The sequence below is a fragment of the Triticum aestivum genome, chromosome 2B (assembly GCF_018294505.1).
Source record: "Triticum aestivum cultivar Chinese Spring chromosome 2B, IWGSC CS RefSeq v2.1, whole genome shotgun sequence".
In the NCBI taxonomy this organism is placed as follows: Eukaryota; Viridiplantae; Streptophyta; class Magnoliopsida; order Poales; family Poaceae; genus Triticum; species Triticum aestivum.
Genome location: NC_057798.1, coordinates 295,015,661 through 295,033,966, shown reverse-complemented (window position 1 = coordinate 295,033,966; position 18,306 = coordinate 295,015,661).

Here is an 18,306-nt window from a genome sequence, read left to right as displayed (position 1 = left end):
CCGATCCGGCACCGGCGAAGGGCCTGTGAGAGTTTGTGTCCCCATATCGGTTGGTTCCCTTCAGATCTTGGCAGTTGGTGTGTCTTTCAAGGAGTACTTTTGGCTGGCGTTTGGTGTGGCGACCACGACATCTTCTGCTGTGTTGTTCTGTGGCTTATCCCGGTTTCTCCAACCCTCTGATCTGGTGGTGGTGGATTGCAAGCTTGTTCTGCTTGGGGTGATGCTCCAGCCGATGCTGCTTCAACGACTTTTAGATCTCGTCTCAAGGGGCGAGTGGCTATTGCGGTCTTCAAAGCCTTGTGTATGGTGATTATATGGTAATAAATTTAAATTACCCCAAAGGCTATCAATCCAGGTATGGTAAGGCCATAACTCGGGAAATATCAAATATGGTAATAAATTTAAATTACCACCAGGTATGGTAAGGCTATCCACGTATAGTAATAAATCATATAGTAATAAATCATAATTAATCCATGTATAGTAATAAATCAATCCAGGTATGGTAAGGTCATAACTCAGGAAATTTTGAATATGGTAATTATATGGTAATAAATTTAAATTACCCCAAAGGCTATCAATCCAGGTATGGTAAGGTCATAACTCGGGAAATATCGAATATGGTAATAAATTTAAATTACCACCAGGTATGGTAAGGCTATCCACGTATAGTAATAAATCATATAGTAATAAATCATAATTAATCCACGTATAGTAATAAATCAATCCAGGTATGGTAAGGTCATAACTCAGGATATTTTGAATATGGTAATTATATGGTAATAAATTTAAATTACCCCAAAGGCTATCAATCCAAGTATGGTAAGGCCATAACTCGGGAAATATCGAATATGGTAATAAATTTAAATTACCACCAGGTATGGTAAGGCTATCGATCCAGGTATGGCACGCCCTCACCTGATCACCTATCACAATCTCCAGCCCCACGCACGCACCAAAGAACCCACCCGGCACCAAATGCAGCTCCTCTCGATCCCCTCGAGTAAACGTCGCCGCCGTCGTGCGATCTTCCTAACACAGACGCCGTCGCCGCCTCCTTCCCACCTACGGCGTCCCACGTCCATCGTGACGGCGCTCGCGTCCTACACTGACCCTCCGCCTCATATAGGTTGGTCGTTGATGGAGTGGGATGTGCCGCTGCGGTTTGGGGAGGCGAATCACGATCTGGTTGGGATCTCAGTGTGGACTCGTTCTCTGCGATGAAGGATGGCGCTGCCTCTCTGGCAAATGGGATCGGAGGAAGGGGCTCTACGTCGTGAATGTCGGCGAGGCAGCGGCCGAAGGCGAGCCCGACGGTGAGCACGGGTGTTCGTCCCATGAAATAGGCGGCCACCAAGGGCGGATCTGAGGCCACCCCAATCGCCGGTGGCCCTTCCTCCCATCGCTCATCGCCTCCATTCTCTCTCTCCTCTAAATCTTTGTCGCCCCTGCCTGATTCTGGCCGACGCCATCCGGCTCTCGCATCGACCACCACCAGCACGGCTGCGGACGAGGCGCAACCGCAGACGCCGCCGCCGCCATCCTCATCCACCTCCTCCACCATCCTTCCTAGTCGTCGTCGGGGGCACCCGCCATCTGCGCTCTAGCCCACCCGCTCCCTCTTATCCCCTCCCCCTGCCTGCCAGCCCCGTGATCCATCGCACAGATGGCAGGTACTACAGCGACCCCCTCTACTCCTAATGGACGAATTGGTTGAATAGTCCCCCCCCACTTTCAACCGGTTTATTTTCAACCGGTTTATTTTCAACCGGTTTTTCTTCCTCCCACCTCCCACCCACCCCTCCCACCGGTTTTTCTCTTTTCTCGTCTGACGGGCAATACCCAACGTATTTATGGTAATCAATCATAATTAATCCATGTATAGTAATAAATCAATCCAGGTATGGTAAGGTCATAACTCAGGAAATTTTGAATATGGTGATTATATGGTAATAAATTTAAATTACCCCAAAGGCTATCAATCCAGGTATGGTAAGGCCATAACTCGGGAAATATCAAATATGGTAATAAATTTAAATTACCACCAGGTATGGTAAGGCTATCCACGTATAGTAATAAATCATATGGTAATCAATCATAATTAATCCACGTATAGTAATAAATCAATCCAGGTATGGTAAGGTCATAACTCAGGAAATTTTGAATATGGTAATTATATGGTAATAAATTTAAATTACCCCAAAGGCTATCAATCCAGGTATGGTAAGGCCATAACTCGGGAAATATCGAATATGGTAATAAATTTAAATTACCACCAGGTATGGTAAGGCTATCCACGTATAGTAATAAATCATATAGTAATAAATCATAATTAATCCACGTATAGTAATAAATCAATCCAGGTATGGTAAGGTCATAACTCAGGATATTTTGAATATGGTAATTATATGGTAATAAATTTAAATTACCCCAAAGGCTATCAATCCAAGTATGGTAAGGCCATAACTCGGGAAATATCGAATATGGTAATAAATTTAAATTACCACCAGGTATGGTAAGGCTATCGATCCAGGTATGGCACGCCCTCACCTGATCACCTATCACAATCTCCAGCCCCACGCACGCACCAAAGAACCCACCCGGCACCAAATGCAGCTCCTCTCGATCCCCTCGAGTAAACGTCGCCGCCGTCGTGCGATCTTCCTAACACAGACGCCGTCGCCGCCTCCTTCCCACCTACGGCGTCCCACGTCCATGGTGACGGCGCTCGCGTCCTACACTGACCCTCCGCCTCATATAGGTTGGTCGTTGATGGAGTGGGATGTGCCGCTGCGGTTTGGGGAGGCGAATCACGATCTGGTTGGGATCTTAGTGTGGACTCGTTCTCTGCGATGAAGGATGGCGCTGCCTCTCTGGCAAATGGGATCGGAGGAAGGGGCTCTACGTCGTGAATGTCGGCGAGGCAGCGGCCGAAGGCGAGCCCGACGGTGAGCACGGGTGTTCGTCCCATGAAATAGGCGGCCACGGAGGGCGGATCTGAGGCCACCCCAATCGCCGGTGGCCCTTCCTCCCATCGCTCATCGCCTCCATTCTCTCTCTCCTCTAAATCTTTGTCGCCCCTGCCTGATTCTGGCCGACGCCATTCGGCTCTCGCATCGACCACCACCAGCACGGCTGTGGACGAGGCGCAACCGCAGACGCCGCCGCCGCCATCCTCATCCACCTCCTGCACCATTCTTCCCAGCCGTCGTCGGGGGCACCCGCCATCTGCGCTCTAGCCCACCCGCTCCCTCCTATCCCCTCCCCCTGCCTGCCAGCCCCGTGATCCATCGCACAGATGGCAGGTACTACAGCGACCTCCTCCCCAGCGGATCCGGCCTCCTCCGATGGAGATCCATCCTGGGCACCACCTTATTCTCATGCGTGCACGTCTATATCAACGTCTCATTCCACCTCACCTGAGCCTTTACCTTCCCACCTCTGCTTCAGATCCACATCACTTTGCAAGGTATGTGCTTGATTGTTCCGAACTGGATCAATGGATTATGCAAGGTACTTTGGGTGTTGTCATTGATGGCAATTGTCACGCCATGCTACCATCGGAGGGGTCCCTCATCGATGATTAGGGTCTTCCGAACTGCATGAGCTCCATTGAGAAGGATGTTTTTAATTCTGGTTTTGCCTACATGCTTTCTTTGCCTGTATCTACTTAGCTAATGTCTTCTTATAGATAGTAGCTGCTGAAGTGGTGATCAAAGTTGTTCACTATAAGGAAACAACCATGATAACAAAAGTATATATTCCTTGACCTTTGACCTGAAGTACTTTTTCATTAGAAACTTGCAACAGCCAGGCATTGAAATTAGCAACAGCTTCGTACGTACTGAACTAATTTGCAGCAACACGTACTGAACTAAGTTAGGTTATGCTCATCGTTCCAACATGCTTAGTGATAACCACCTAGCAAGCTAATCAAACATGAAAAAATTGAAGTGCTACTGCTAATCGTACTATTCTGAATGTGAAAATCTATTTAATTGGCTCTTCTCTAATTGTACACTTGCATAAATCTCAGATCTTGCAAATTACAGTATAACCATAAAAGTCATGCTTTGACTCCTATAGGGCCTTTTGCACTTGAATATGACTAATAATTTGCCTTAATATCACAGATTGGATTACTACCTTTCTAAGTGAATGACATTCAAGAAGGTCATTAAATAAAACCAAGAAATCCTTTTAGTATTGGAGTGTAGGAAAGCTGAGACTATAAAACCAAAAGGTTATATTTACGTTTATTAGAGATGGTTCTTTACTTTTTATAGGAAAATACAAAATGTTGTGATGTAGAGTCTAGGTGGTGGGCCTCCTTGATCCACTTGGTGGATGAGGGCGACTCCGGTCCTGGCACCCATAGTGCCAGTGATCCAAAAATCATAGGGCCTGGATATAGCTCTAGCAGACATATGCGGCTTGCGCATCGAGCTTGGTCGTCTCGAGCATGGAGATAGGCGAGTTGTAGACCAAGAGCTGGTACAGAGATAGGCGAGTTGTAGACAAGAGCTGGTGGGCAGCAAGAAACGCATGCACACCAAAGAACAAATCTGAGTCACATGCCTACTTCTATTGGTTTCTACAAAGAGCGGCTAGCTTAGATCTTAGACCAGTCGGTCACTGTCGAGGTCGCCAAGGTGATCTTACAGCACCGCCGTGGGGATTTCTCATGATTTTATGTAGGCAAGCCGCAAGCGGTGGTGGTGATTGGCTGGGTGGTGTTGCTGCCTTGGGAAGAGACGAAGTGATGGTAAAAGTAAGCAGGATCCGATGATTCTTCCGTGGGGATAGCCAAAGTCAAGATGTCGACTACAGACTCGTCGCAGACTTGCAGTGAACCTGGATGCGGCGAGCCTGATTTGTGGATCGATGGCGGGTCTTGACTTTGTTAGGCTGGGATTGGATGGTTGCAGAGGGTGGTGTGCTTGGTTGGGTTCCCATGGAAGAATGTGGCCTCCTCATGGATCTGGTCATGCCCATCCTAGAGAACATTGTGTCCCTAGCTCCCTCGAGGAGCAAGGACAGTGCAAGCGGCAGCAAGGGGTAGGGGTAGATGTGGGGAGGGATGTCGGCGGCTGCTCGAGGTCATCATGATGAAACCCTTGACGTCCCATCTTTATCAATGGAAGTGGAAGAGCACGAAGTCGAGATTGGATAGGAGTTTGAGTTCTTTTTGGCACCGATCGGTTCCCCACTTTAGAGATGTATTTTTTTTGCGTGCGAGCAAACAGTGGGTTGATTCTAAAAGGGATAGGCACTTTTCAACAGAAGTGCATGACGGACCAAAAATATGACCTCATTTTATTCGTTTGATAGATATCGTATTATTCGTTGTTGTTCGTTCGGTGAAATTTCCTAATATTTGATTGTTGTGTTTCTAATTAGAGCACCCCATAATCACCCAATATGAGGGGATGATAAATGAAAGATACTGATTATAAATTTTGAAGAGCCCGTGGCAACGCACGGGCGTTATACTAGTTCGGCCCCTTCGATGAAGGTAAAAGCCTACGTCTAGTTGCGATGGAATTGATGTGGTCTCGATGGCTAGGGAGCAAACAAGCTTCGCCTAGACTCGAGTTGTCGCTCTCCCCCTGAACCGCCGCCGGGTCGTCCCCTTATATACACGGGTGACGCCCGTCGGTCCATAGAGTCCCAACCGGTCCATACTCGTATCCCGGTTGGTATCTCTCTGTTCCTAACTTACAATACAAGTTGCACATCAGGCCGATTTACGGCTACAGGTTCTAAACCGGCTACATGACTTGGGCCTTCATCTGTTCATACCACTAATGAAGTTATCCCGGCCCAAGCAGGCCGGTTCACGCCTAGTGGTAATATCCCCAACAGGAGGGATGCCTTTTCTCAATAGTGATTGAAACAGTCCCTGAAGTTAAAGGAAATTGCTCACCATACAATCGATAAGTAGGAAAAAAACATCGATCCTCCCATACTCCATTTGGCATGCCGCTGCCCGAGGTAGCTTACTGTTTTTATACTTACAAAAAGTTTTTCGAGTCATAAATAATTTTATATCTGTTGCAATGCACGGGCCCTTTTGCTAGTCTTTCCCTAATAATAAAGCACGTGTTGACTCCGTGGGTTCACCGTCACAATACGCCTCCCTACCTCGACGACGTCCGATCCGGCGCCGGCGAAGGGCCTGTGAGAGTTTGTGTCCCCATATCGGTTGGTTCCCTTCAGATCTTGGCAGTTGGTGTGTCTTTCAAGGAGTACTTTTGGCTGGCGTTTGGTGTGGCGACCACGACATCTTCTTCTGTGTTGTTCTGTGGCTTATCCCGGTTTCTCCAACCCTCTGATCTGGTGGTGGTGGATTGCAAGCTTGTTCTGCTTGGGGTGATGCTCCAGCCGATGCTGCTTCAACGACTTTTAGATCTCGTCTCAAGGGGCGAGTGGCTATTGCGGTCTTCAAAGCCTTGTGTGGCGAGGGCATTTGCAGGTTTTGCTTTTCTTTGCTGTTGGTTCAGTGCAATTTTCAATCACCGGCGGGCAGCGTACAATCAGAGGAAGAAGAAGACTAGTATGCTTTTTATTGTAATTTTATTTTTTACTGGTCGTTCTACGTCCAGTTGTCTATCCTTTGTACCGGTCTTTGTTTTCCTCGATGATAATCAGATTTAAGATGCCCTTTGGTGTCTTTATTCAAAAAAAAAGGACACCACGTTGCTGATATTTTTTTACGTCTGCGTCACCAGTATATACACAGGACACCAGAAAAAACAACAACCCGTGTAATTAACCACGCTGTCCGTCCCTGACTTCCAATCTACAAATACCCGTCTAAACCGTCTAAACCTCCCCGGAAATCCAAAGTAAAGTCCCAGTACGACGCGATTATTTCCAATCTACAAATCCTCGCTTCTACCTGACCACGGTCTCAGCGTACGGGCTCGTGCGAGCTTCCATCGTTCGTCCAGATGGGCCGGCCGGCGAGGGGAATACGATCCGGTTAGCTTCAATTGGTACGGCAAAGCACGGGTGGCGGCGTCGCTGCTCTCCTGGATCCCAGTCCACATACACAGCCACCTCAGGATTCTTCGTCTCCGGCCACAAATTTCTTTCCGCCGGGATCTGCTCGTAAGAGTGGCCGTCGTCGAGACTGGACTTGAGGAATACAGAGAGCAGAGGGGATGAAGGTCGGCTGCAATGTCGAGCTCTAGATTGGCAATTATGGATAGATTAATTAGCAATTATGGATGTTAATCAGCTGGTGTTGATTCCTATCGTGGTTCCGGGATTCCTTCAGGATTTCCGTTTTGCAGACAAGGATGGCCATAGCGCTATACAGATGCGGGATCAAATTGTGTGTCCTGAATCCTGATGCACCTTACAGCACATGCGTTGCGGTGTTTGTATGTACTTTGCCCAGCGCCATGCATGCTTTAGGTGGTGGCGTGTGACGCGTGCATCGGCGTGCCGGCGCTCGGTGCCGACGGCAAGGATAGACGTGGCTGTTGGCGTGCGTCCAGGTGATGACTCCGTGATTAGTGCTACAACCCTAACGACTTGTGTATATTTGTGTGTGTGCACTGATTCTCTATATCTCAAGTTCACAACCCAGGCATGTAGCAGAGTATTTAAACGAACCTCCTGATGTATTCTCCAGACTATTGGATGAATGATCCCTAGCTTCTGAACAAGAAAAATTTAGTGCCCACCCTCTAATTTAGGCCTTCCATATCAAGCAGCTGTCCTTTCTATCACAGACACATTCTCTTTGACACCCTCTAATTTAGTATCCACCCCTTCTCTCAGGCGTATGGTGCTAGAGTTGCTTGCTTGCAATACACAGAAAGCCACCACCATTCTCAGGCGTATGTACCCTGCATCTCCATCTCCATCTCCACTACTATTAAACAATCAAACAAGAATTTTCTTAAGTGCACCCCGCAATTAAACACACAACACCACACAGATCAATCAGCACCGGACGATTAGGCCCATATATCTCAATCTAACGGTCATCATTAATCTAATAGCCCAATGGTGTGGACCTAGCAATTTTCAATGGCTGACCATACTCCACCAACGAGGAATATTCCAACTACCAGTTTCGCATCCCCTAGGATTACACAATTCTGATCGCTAATGAAGGAAACTCAGATTACGCAATTCTGATCACTAATGAAGGAAACTCAACGAAATCGGCTCCCCTCGCCCTTAACCTCGAAGTTGTCTGCCTTGAGTCGCCACAGCGCTAGACGCCGCCCACCAACACCGTCTCCTGCCTGGCTTGTAGCTTATAACATAGCTCCGCCACTGCCTGCCTGCACGGCGACCTCGCGGCACTGCACCACTCTGTCGCCTCCGGCCTCCCTGCACGATCGCCATCGCCGATTGTTGCCGCTCGCAGCGTGGAATCCGTCAGCGACATAGCGGGCGTCCAGGAGCCTGCCCTTGCAGCGTGGCATCCGTCTGCGAGATCGCCAGTGCCCAGGAGCCTGCCCCGGCACCCGCGGGGCCGTGCCCGCGAGATCACCAGTGCCCAGGAGCCTGCCCCGGCACCCGTGCGGCCGCGCCCGCCCTGCACGTCCCCTGAACCAGCCGACCACACGTAGCTGAAATTCTTCCCTGCACTTCTTCAGGTTCGACTTCTTCCTTTGACCTGTTGCAGCATTACTCAGATTATAATTTTGAGAATAGAGTTCTAAAAAATAAAAGGTTCCACAGCATAATGCTATAAGCCGTTCGTTTTACATCTCTAATTAATGGTTTTTTATGTGGAAAATGGTTAGTGTTTTGGCTACTGCAATTTTGTAACTAACTGAATCATTCACCCTATCTCCTTGGCCTGGTGTCAACAAAGTTGGCTTTCAGAATTTAGAAAGGTTACTTGAGTGGTCGCAGAACACCTGAAATATTGGATTTAGCTTAGAGAATTTACAAAATTGCCAATGGTATTACTGTAAGCGCACATCACAGAACAGGCAAATTAATCATAATTAGTTTCAGCTCTGGCCTATGGCGAGTACACATGCACATACATAGACACTCATATGCATGCACCCTGTGAAGAGCCTATGGAAGCCATATGCCAAATTATAGAGTGCTGCTTTGAAACACCATGTAGCTATACAAGCACACACAAGGCTGTGGTGGTGCTTTCTATTAAATCACGTATGACCCACCAAACCATGTAATATGCTACTTGAGATGTCTAAAATTCTTTGATTTAGGGACATGCATGGAATGAACTACAAACTGCACTAATATACCAACAGATACATACATACATACCTGATGCGTGCTCAAGGACATACCAAGGCCCCAGGCAGATACATAAAATCTGAACATACATGAGGAGAAAGAAGAGAAGTTCATTTTCCCATCTGAAGATACATGAGTAAGAAGCAAGATAACGGTCGGTCATTACATATCCAGAATTAAATATTACTTTTATATTACCAGATCTATGAAATACCATAAGAACACTAAATCACAAAGTCCTATTGAGAAATTAATTCTCTAGCTACAAAGCAACAGTTCTATGAAATCAAAGCATTACCCTTGCCAAGATCATCATCAGCGCCACCATGGACGTCAACAGCAGGGCCAACAACTGAATGTGGTAAACAAATATGCCTATCACATCAAGGAAATGTTCCATAGACAACTTCATGAATTTCTTAGAACAATAAAAATACTGGGCAATGCAACTCAGAATCAAAACATACTCTTCGAGTCAGACTTTTTGCTCCCATCCCCTTTAGGCACCTCCTTATCCCTCTCGAAATCTGAACCATTAAGGGTCTTATCATCAACACAACCACCAACTAAGCGGACGATTTCTCATATTAAATTCTTGAAAGCGGACACTCATTCATGGTAACCACCATGACGAGCTTAATAGTATTACAAAAAGAATTGCCAGTTTTTATATTCAAATGTCATATCTGAATGTAGTTTTTGCATATGCTACCTGATTAGTTTTTTCTTTATATTCAAATGTCATATCTGAATGTAGTATGCTTAAACATTTGCAAATGCTACCTGATTAGTTAGTGTAGGAATGAGAGGCTTGCACTTGTTGTTCCATTTTATCTCTTGAGAACTACATGACACTGAATTTCTCTTCAATAGTAACTTCTCCAACTTCCTTTCTTTCATGTTAACTCTTGGATCCACTCACAACCAGAAGGTGCAGCAATCTAGAGCAGGATAATACTCAGTTAAATCAGCTTTTCTAACAAAACCCTATAACAGAACAAATTATACACAGTCTTGGGAACATTCATGGTGATTTCTCAAGAGGCGATGCACCTGGGGACGAACCGAATTGACGGGGTGGAGCCGGCGGCGGGGTTGGAGAGAGAGACTTACCTGGACCCAGACAACCGCGCGAGACAGGGTGGAGAGGCTCATGGCGGCGACGGCGATGGCGACGGCATCAGGAGGAGCGAGAAGCCCGGCGTCGCACGCGAGCATGCCGAGCTCGAGCGGCTCCTCGAGCACTTCGGCAACCGGATTCGGAGAAGGAGCGGGGTAGAGAAGGCGCGTGCGAGTGCCACGCCTCCGTGTATGCCTCCGCTGGCGCCTAGCGCTGGCGCGAGCATGCCGAGCTCGAGGGCCTCCTCGGCCACTTCCGCGACCGATTCGACATGAAGGGGAGGAAGAGCAGCGGCTGGGAAGGGGAGCCTCGGCCTGACAGGGAGCACCCGCGGTGGTGACGGAGGGGAGCGGCGGCTGGACCAGGGAGCGCCGGCGTTCGTGACGAAGGGCGCCGGCTGTGGGGTGAGGGATTTGGCCACCATGGGAGAATGGGGAACGGGAAGAGATATGTGAGGGACCTGAAGGAAATATGCCCTAGAGGCAATAATAAAGTTATTATTTATTTCCTTATAATCATGATAAATGTTTATTATTCATGCTAGAATTGTATTTACCGGAAACATAATACATGTGTGAATACATAGACAAACAAAGTGTCACTAGTATGCCTCTACTTGACTAGCTCGTTAATCAAAGATGGTTATGTTTCCTAACCATGAACAATGAGTTGTTATTTGATTAACGAGGTCACATCATTAGTAGAATGATCTGATTGACATGACCCATTCCATTAGCTTAGCACCCGATCGTTTAGTATGTTGCTATTGCTTTCTTCATGACTTATACATGTTCCTATGACTATGAGATTATGCAACTCCCGTTTACCGGAGGAACACTTTGGGTACTACCAAATGTCACAACGTAACTGGGTGATTATAAAGGAGTACTACAGGTGTCTCCAATGGTCGATGTTGGGTTGGCGTATTTCGAGATTAGGATTTGTCACTCCGATTGTCGGAGAGGTATCTCTGGGCCCTCTCGGTAATACACATCACATAAGCCTTGCAAGCATTACAACTAATATGTTAGTTGTGAGATGATATATTACGGAACGAGTAAAGAGACTTGCCGGTAACGAGATTGAACTAGGTATTGGATACCGACGATCGAATCTCGGGCAAGTAACATACCGATGACAAAGGGAACAACGTATGTTGTTATGCGGTCTGACCGATAAAGATCTTCGTAGAATATGTAGGAGCCAATATGGGCATCCAGGTCCCGCTATTGGTTATTGACCGGAGACGTGTCTCGGTCATGTCTACATTGTTCTCGAACCCGTAGGGTCCGCACGCTTAAGGTTACGATGACAGTTATATTATGAGTTTACATGTTTTGATGTACCGAAGGAGTTCGGAGTCCCGGATGAGATCGGGGACATGACGAGGAGTCTCGAAATGGTCGAGACGTAAAGATTCATATATTGGATGATATGGTTAGGCCAAGGGGTCAAGCCCATGAGGCTTTAGGTCGGTGCAAAAGGAGTTTTGCGGAGGCCAGGGGGCCAAACGCTGGAGACCCTAGCATCTGGCCCTGGGCCAGACGCCGAGGCCCATGGCGTCTGGGCCAGACGCCAAGGATTGTGGCGTTTGGTCCTGGAGTCCGAGTGGGACTCTTGCCTTTCGGGCAAAACCGACTTTGAGGAGGCTTTTGCTCCAAGTTTCGACCCCGGGGCTCAACATATAAATAGAGGGGCAGGGCTAGCACCAAAGGTACAACAAGTTGATCCACGTGATCTATTCCTTAGCCGTGTGCGGCGCCCCCAGCCACCATATTCCTCGATAATATTGTAGCGGAGTTTAGGCGAAGCCCTGCTGCTGTAGTTCATCAAGATCGTCACCACGCCGTCGTGCTGACGGAACTCTTCCCCGACACTTTGCTGGATCGGAGTCCGGGGATCGTCATCGAGCTGAATGTGTGCTCGAACTCGGAGGTGCCGTAGTTTCGGTGCTTGATCGGTTGGATCGGGAAGACGTACGACTACTTCCTCTATGTTGCATCAACGCTTCCGCAGTCGGTCTGCGTGGGTACGTAGACAACACTCTCTCCTCTCGTTGCTATGCATCACATGATCTTGCGTGTGCGTAGGAAATTTTTTGAAATTACTACGAAACCCAACAGTGGCATCCGAGCCAGGTTATTTATGTTGATGTTATATGCACGAGTAGAACACAAGTGAGTTGTGGATGATACAAGTCATACTGCCTACCAGCATGTCATACTTTGGTTCGGCGGTATTGTTGGACGAGACGACCCGGACCAACCTTACGCGTACGCTTACGCGAGACCGGTTCCCTCGACGTGCTTTGCACAGAGATGGCTTGCGGGCGACTGCCTCTCCAACTTTAGTTGAACCAAGTATGGCTACGCCCGGTCCTTGCGAAGGTTAAAACGGAGTCTATTTGACAAACTATCGTTGTGGTTTTAATGCGTAGGTGAGATTGGTTCTTACTTAAGCCCGTAGCAGCCACGTAAAACATGCAACAACAAAGTAGAGGACGTCTAACTTGTTTTTGCAGGGCATGTTGTGATGTGATATGGTCAAGGCATGATGCTGAATTTTATTATATGAGATGATCATGTTTTGTAACCGAGTTATCGGCAACTGGCAGGAGCCATATGGTTGTCGCTTTATTGTATGCAATGCAATCGCGATGTAATGCTTTACTTTATTACTAAACGGTAGTGATAGTCGTGAAAGCATAAGATTGGCGAGACGACAACGATGCTACGATGGAGATCAAGGTGTCGCGCCGGTGACGATGGTGATCATGACGGTGCTTCGGAGATGGAGATCACAAGCACAAGATGATGATGGCCATATCATATCACTTATATTGATTGCATGTGATGTTTATTTTTTTATGCATCTTATCTTGCTTTGATTGACGGTAGCATTATAAGATGATCTCTCACTAAATTATCAAGAAGTGTTCTCCCTGAGTATGCACCGTTGCGAAAGTTCTTCGTGCTGAGACACCACGTGATGATCGGGTGTGATAGGCTCTACGTTCAAATACAACGGGTGCAAAACAGTTGCACACGCGGAATACTCAGGTTATACTTGACGAGCCTAGCATATACAGATATGGCCTCGGAACACGGAGACCGAAAGGTCGAGCGTGAATCATATAGTAGATATGATCAACATAGTGATGTTCACCATTGAAACTACTCCATCTCACGTGATGATCGGACATGGTTTAGTTGATTTGGATCACGTGATCACTTAGAGGATTAGAGGGATGTCTGTCTAAGTGGGAGTTTTTAAGTAATATGATTAATTGAACTTAAATTTATCATGAACTTAGTCCTGGTAGTATTTTGCAAATTATAGATCAATAGCTCGCGTTGTTGCTTCCCTGTGTTTATTTTGATATGTTCCTAGAGAAAATTGTGTTGAAAGATGTTACTAGCAATGATGCGGATTGGATCCGTGATCTGAGGATTATCCTCATTGCTGCACAGAAGAATTATGTCCTTGATGCACCGCTAGGTGACAGACCTATTGCAGGAGCAGATGCAAACGTTATGAACATTTAGTTAGCTCAATATGATGACTACTTGATAGTTTAAGTGCACCATGCTTAACGGCTTAGAATCGGGACTTCAAAGACGTTTTGAACGTCATGGACCATATGAGATGTTCCAGGAGTTGAAGTTAATATTTCAAGCAAATACCCGAGTTGTGAGATATAAAGTCTCCAACAAGTTCTATAGCTAAAAGATGGAGGAGAATCGCTCAACTAGTGAGCATGTGCTCAGATTGTCTGGGTACTACAATCGCTTGAATCAAGTGGGAGTTAATCTTCCAGATAAGATAGTGATTGACAGAATTCTCTAGTCACCATCACCAAGTTAGTAGAACTTCGTGATGAACTATAATATGCAAGGGATAACGGAAACAACTCCCAAGCTCTTCGTGATGATGAAATCAATGAAGGTAGAAATCAAGAAAAACATCAAGTGTTGATGGTTGATAAGACCACTAGTTTCAAGAAAAGGGCAAAGGGAAGAAGGGGAACTTCAAGAAGAACGGCAAGCAAGTTGCTGCTCAAGTGAAGAAGCCCAAGTCTGGTCCTAAGCCTGAAACTGAGTGCTTCTACTGCAAGCAGACTGGTCACTGGAAGCGGAACTGCCCCAAGTATTTGGCGGATAAGAAGGATGGCAAGTTGAACAAAGGTATATGTGATATACATGTTATTGATGTGTACCTTACTAATGCTCGCAGTAGCACCTGGGTATTTGATACTGGTTCTGTTGCTAATATTTGCAACTCGAAACAGGGGCTACGGATTAAGCGAAGATTGGCTAAGGACGAGGTGACGATGCGCGTGGGAAACGGTTCCAAAGTCGATGTGATCGCAGTCGGCACGCTACCTCTACATCTACCTTCGGGATTAATATTAGACCTAAGTAATTGTTATTTGGTGCCAGCGTTGAGCATGAACATTATATCTGGATCTTGTTTAATGCGAGACGGTTATTCATTTAAATCAGAGAATAATGGTTGTTCTATTTATATGAGTAATATCTTTTATGGTCATGCACCCTTGAAAAGTGGTCTATTCTTATTAAATCTCGATAGTAGTAATACACATATTCATAATGTTGAAACCAAAAGATGCAGAGTTGATAATGAAAGTGCAACTTATTTGTGGCACTGTCGTTTAGGTCATATCGGTATAAAGCGCATGAAGAAACTCCATACTGATGGACTTTTGGAACCACTTGATTATGAATCACTTGGTACTTGCGAACCGTGCCTCATGGGCAAGATGACTAAAACACCGTTCTCCGGTACTATGGAGAGAGCAACAGATTTGTTGGAAATCATACATACCGATGTATGTGGTCCGATGAATATTGAGGCTCGAGGCGGATATCGTTATTTTCTCACCTTCACAGATGATTTGAGCAGATATGGATATATCTACTTAATGAAGCATAAGTCTGAAACATTTGAAAAGTTTAAAGAATTTCAGAGTGAAGTTGAAAATCATCGTAACAAGAAAATAAAGTTTCTACGATCTGATCGTGGAGGAGAATATTTGAGTTACGAGTTTGGTGTACATTTGAAAAACTGTGGAATAGTTTCACAACTCACGCCACCCGGAACACCACAGCGCAATGGTGTGTCCGAACGTCGTAATCGTACTTTACTAGATATGGTGCGATCTATGATGTCTCTTACAGATTTACCGCTATCATTTTGGGGTTATGCTTTAGAGACGGCCGTATTCACGTTAAATAGGGCACCATCAAAATCCGTTGAGACGACGCCTTATGAACTGTGGTTTGGCAAGAAACCAAAGTTGTCGTTTCTTAAAGTTTGGGGCTGCGATGCTTATGTGAAAAAGCTTCAACCTGATAAGCTCGAACCCAAATCGGAGAAATGTGTCTTCATAGGATACCCAAAGGAAACTGTTGGATACACCTTCTATCACAGATCCGAAGGCAAGACATTCGTTGCTAAGAATGGATCATTTCTAGAGAAGGAGTTTCTCTCGAAAGAAGTGAGTGGGAGGAAAGTGGAACTTGACGAGGTAACTGTACCTGCTCCCTTACTGGAAAGTAGTTCATCACAGAAAACTGTTTCAGTGACACCTACACCAGTTAGTGAGGAAGCCAATGATAATGATCATGAAACTTCAGATCAAGATACTACTGAACTTCGTAGATCAACCAGAGTAAGATCCGCGCCAGAGTGGTACGGTAATCCTGTTCTGGAAGTCATGCTATTAGATCATGATGAACCTACGAACTATGAAGAAGCGATGGTGAGCCCAGATTCCGCAAAGTGGCTTGAAGCCATGAAATCTGAGATGGGATCCATGTATGAGAACAAAGTATGGACTTTGGTTGACTTGCCCGATGATCGGCAAGCAATTGAGAATAAATGGATCTTTAAGAAGAAGACTGACGCTGATGGTAATATTACTGTCTACAAAGCTCGACTTGTCGCAAAAGGTTTTCGGCAAGTTCAAGGGATTGACTACGATGAGACCTTCTCACCCGTAGCGATGCTTAAGTCCGTCCGAATCATGTTAGCGATTGCCGCATTTTATGATTATGAAATTTGGCAGATGGATGTCAAAACTGCATTCCTGAATGGATTTCTGGAAGAAGAGTTGTATATGATGCAACCGGAAGGTTTTGTCGATCCAAAGGGAGCTAACAAAGTGTGCAAGCTCCAGCGATCCATTTATGGACTGGTGCAAGCCTCTCGGAGTTGGAATAAACGTTTTGATAGTGTGATCAAAGCATTTGGTTTTATACAGACTTTCGAAGAAGCCTGTATTTACAAGAAAGTGAGTGGGAGCTCTGTAGCATTTCTGATATTATATGTGGATGACATATTACTGATTGGAAATGATATAGAATTTCTGGATAGCATAAAGGGATACTTGAATAAAAGTTTTTCAATGAAAGACCTCGGTGAAGCTGCTTACATATTAGGCATTAAGATCTATAGAGATAGATCAAAATGCTTAATTGAACTTTCACAAAGCACGTACCTTGACAAAATTTTGAAGAAGTTCAAAATGGATCAAGCGAAGAAAGGGTTCTTGCCTGTGTTACAAGGTGTGAAATTGAGTAAGACTCAAATCCCGACCACAGCAGAAAATAGAAAGAGAATGAAAAGTCATTCCCTATGCCTCAGTCATAGGTTCTATAAAGTATACTATGCTTTGTACCAGACCTATTGTATACCTTGCTCTGTATTTGGCAAGGGAGTACAATAGTGATCTAGGAGTAGATCACTGGACATTGATCAAGAATATCCTTAGTAAGGACTAAGGAGATGTTTCTCGATTATGGAGGTGATAAAAGAGTTTGTTGTAAAAGTTACATCAGTGCAAACTTTTACACTAATCCAGATGACTCTAAGACTCAATCTGGATATATATTGAAAGTGGGAGCGATTAGCTAGAGTAGCTCCATACAGAGCATTGTAGACATAGAATATTTGCAAAATACATACGGCTCTGAATGTGACAGACCCGTTGACTAAGCTTCTCTCACGAGCAAAACATGATCACACCTTAGTACTCTTTGGATGTTAATCACATAGCGATGTGAACTAGATTATTGACTCTAGTAAACCCTTTGGGTGTTGGTCACATGATGATGTGAACTATGGGTGTTAATCATATACAGATATGAATATTGGTGTTAAATCACATGACGATGTGAACTAGATTATTGACTCTAGTGCAAGTGGGAGACTGAAGGAAATATGCCCTAGAGGCAATAATAAAGTTATTATTTATTTCCTTATAATCATGATAAATGTTTATTATTCATGCTAGAATTGTATTTACCGGAAACATAATACATGTGTGAATACATAGACAAACAGAGTGTCACTAGTATGCCTCTACTTGACTAGCTCGTTAATCAAAGATGGTTATGTTTCCTAACCATGAACAATGAGTTGTTATTTGATTAACGAGGTCACATCATTAGTAGAATGATCTGATTGACATGACCCATTCCATTAGCTTAGCACCCGATCGTTTAGTATGTTGCTATTGCTTTCTTCATGACTTATACATGTTCCTATGACTATGAGATTATGCAACTCCCGTTTACCGGAGGAACACTTTGGGTACTACCAAACGTCACAACGTAACTGGGTGATTATAAAGGAGTACTACAGGTGTCTCCAATGGTCGATGTTGGGTTGGCGTATTTCGAGATTAGGATTTGTCACTCCGATTGTCGGAGAGGTATCTCTGGGCCCTCTCGGTAATACACATCACATAAGCCTTGCAAGCATTACAACTAATATGTTAGTTGTGAGATGATATATTACGGAACGAGTAAAGAGACTTGCCGGTAACGAGATTGAACTAGGTATTGGATACCGACGATCGAATCTCGAGCAAGTAACATACCGATGACAAAGGGAACAACGTGTGTTGTTATGCGGTCTGA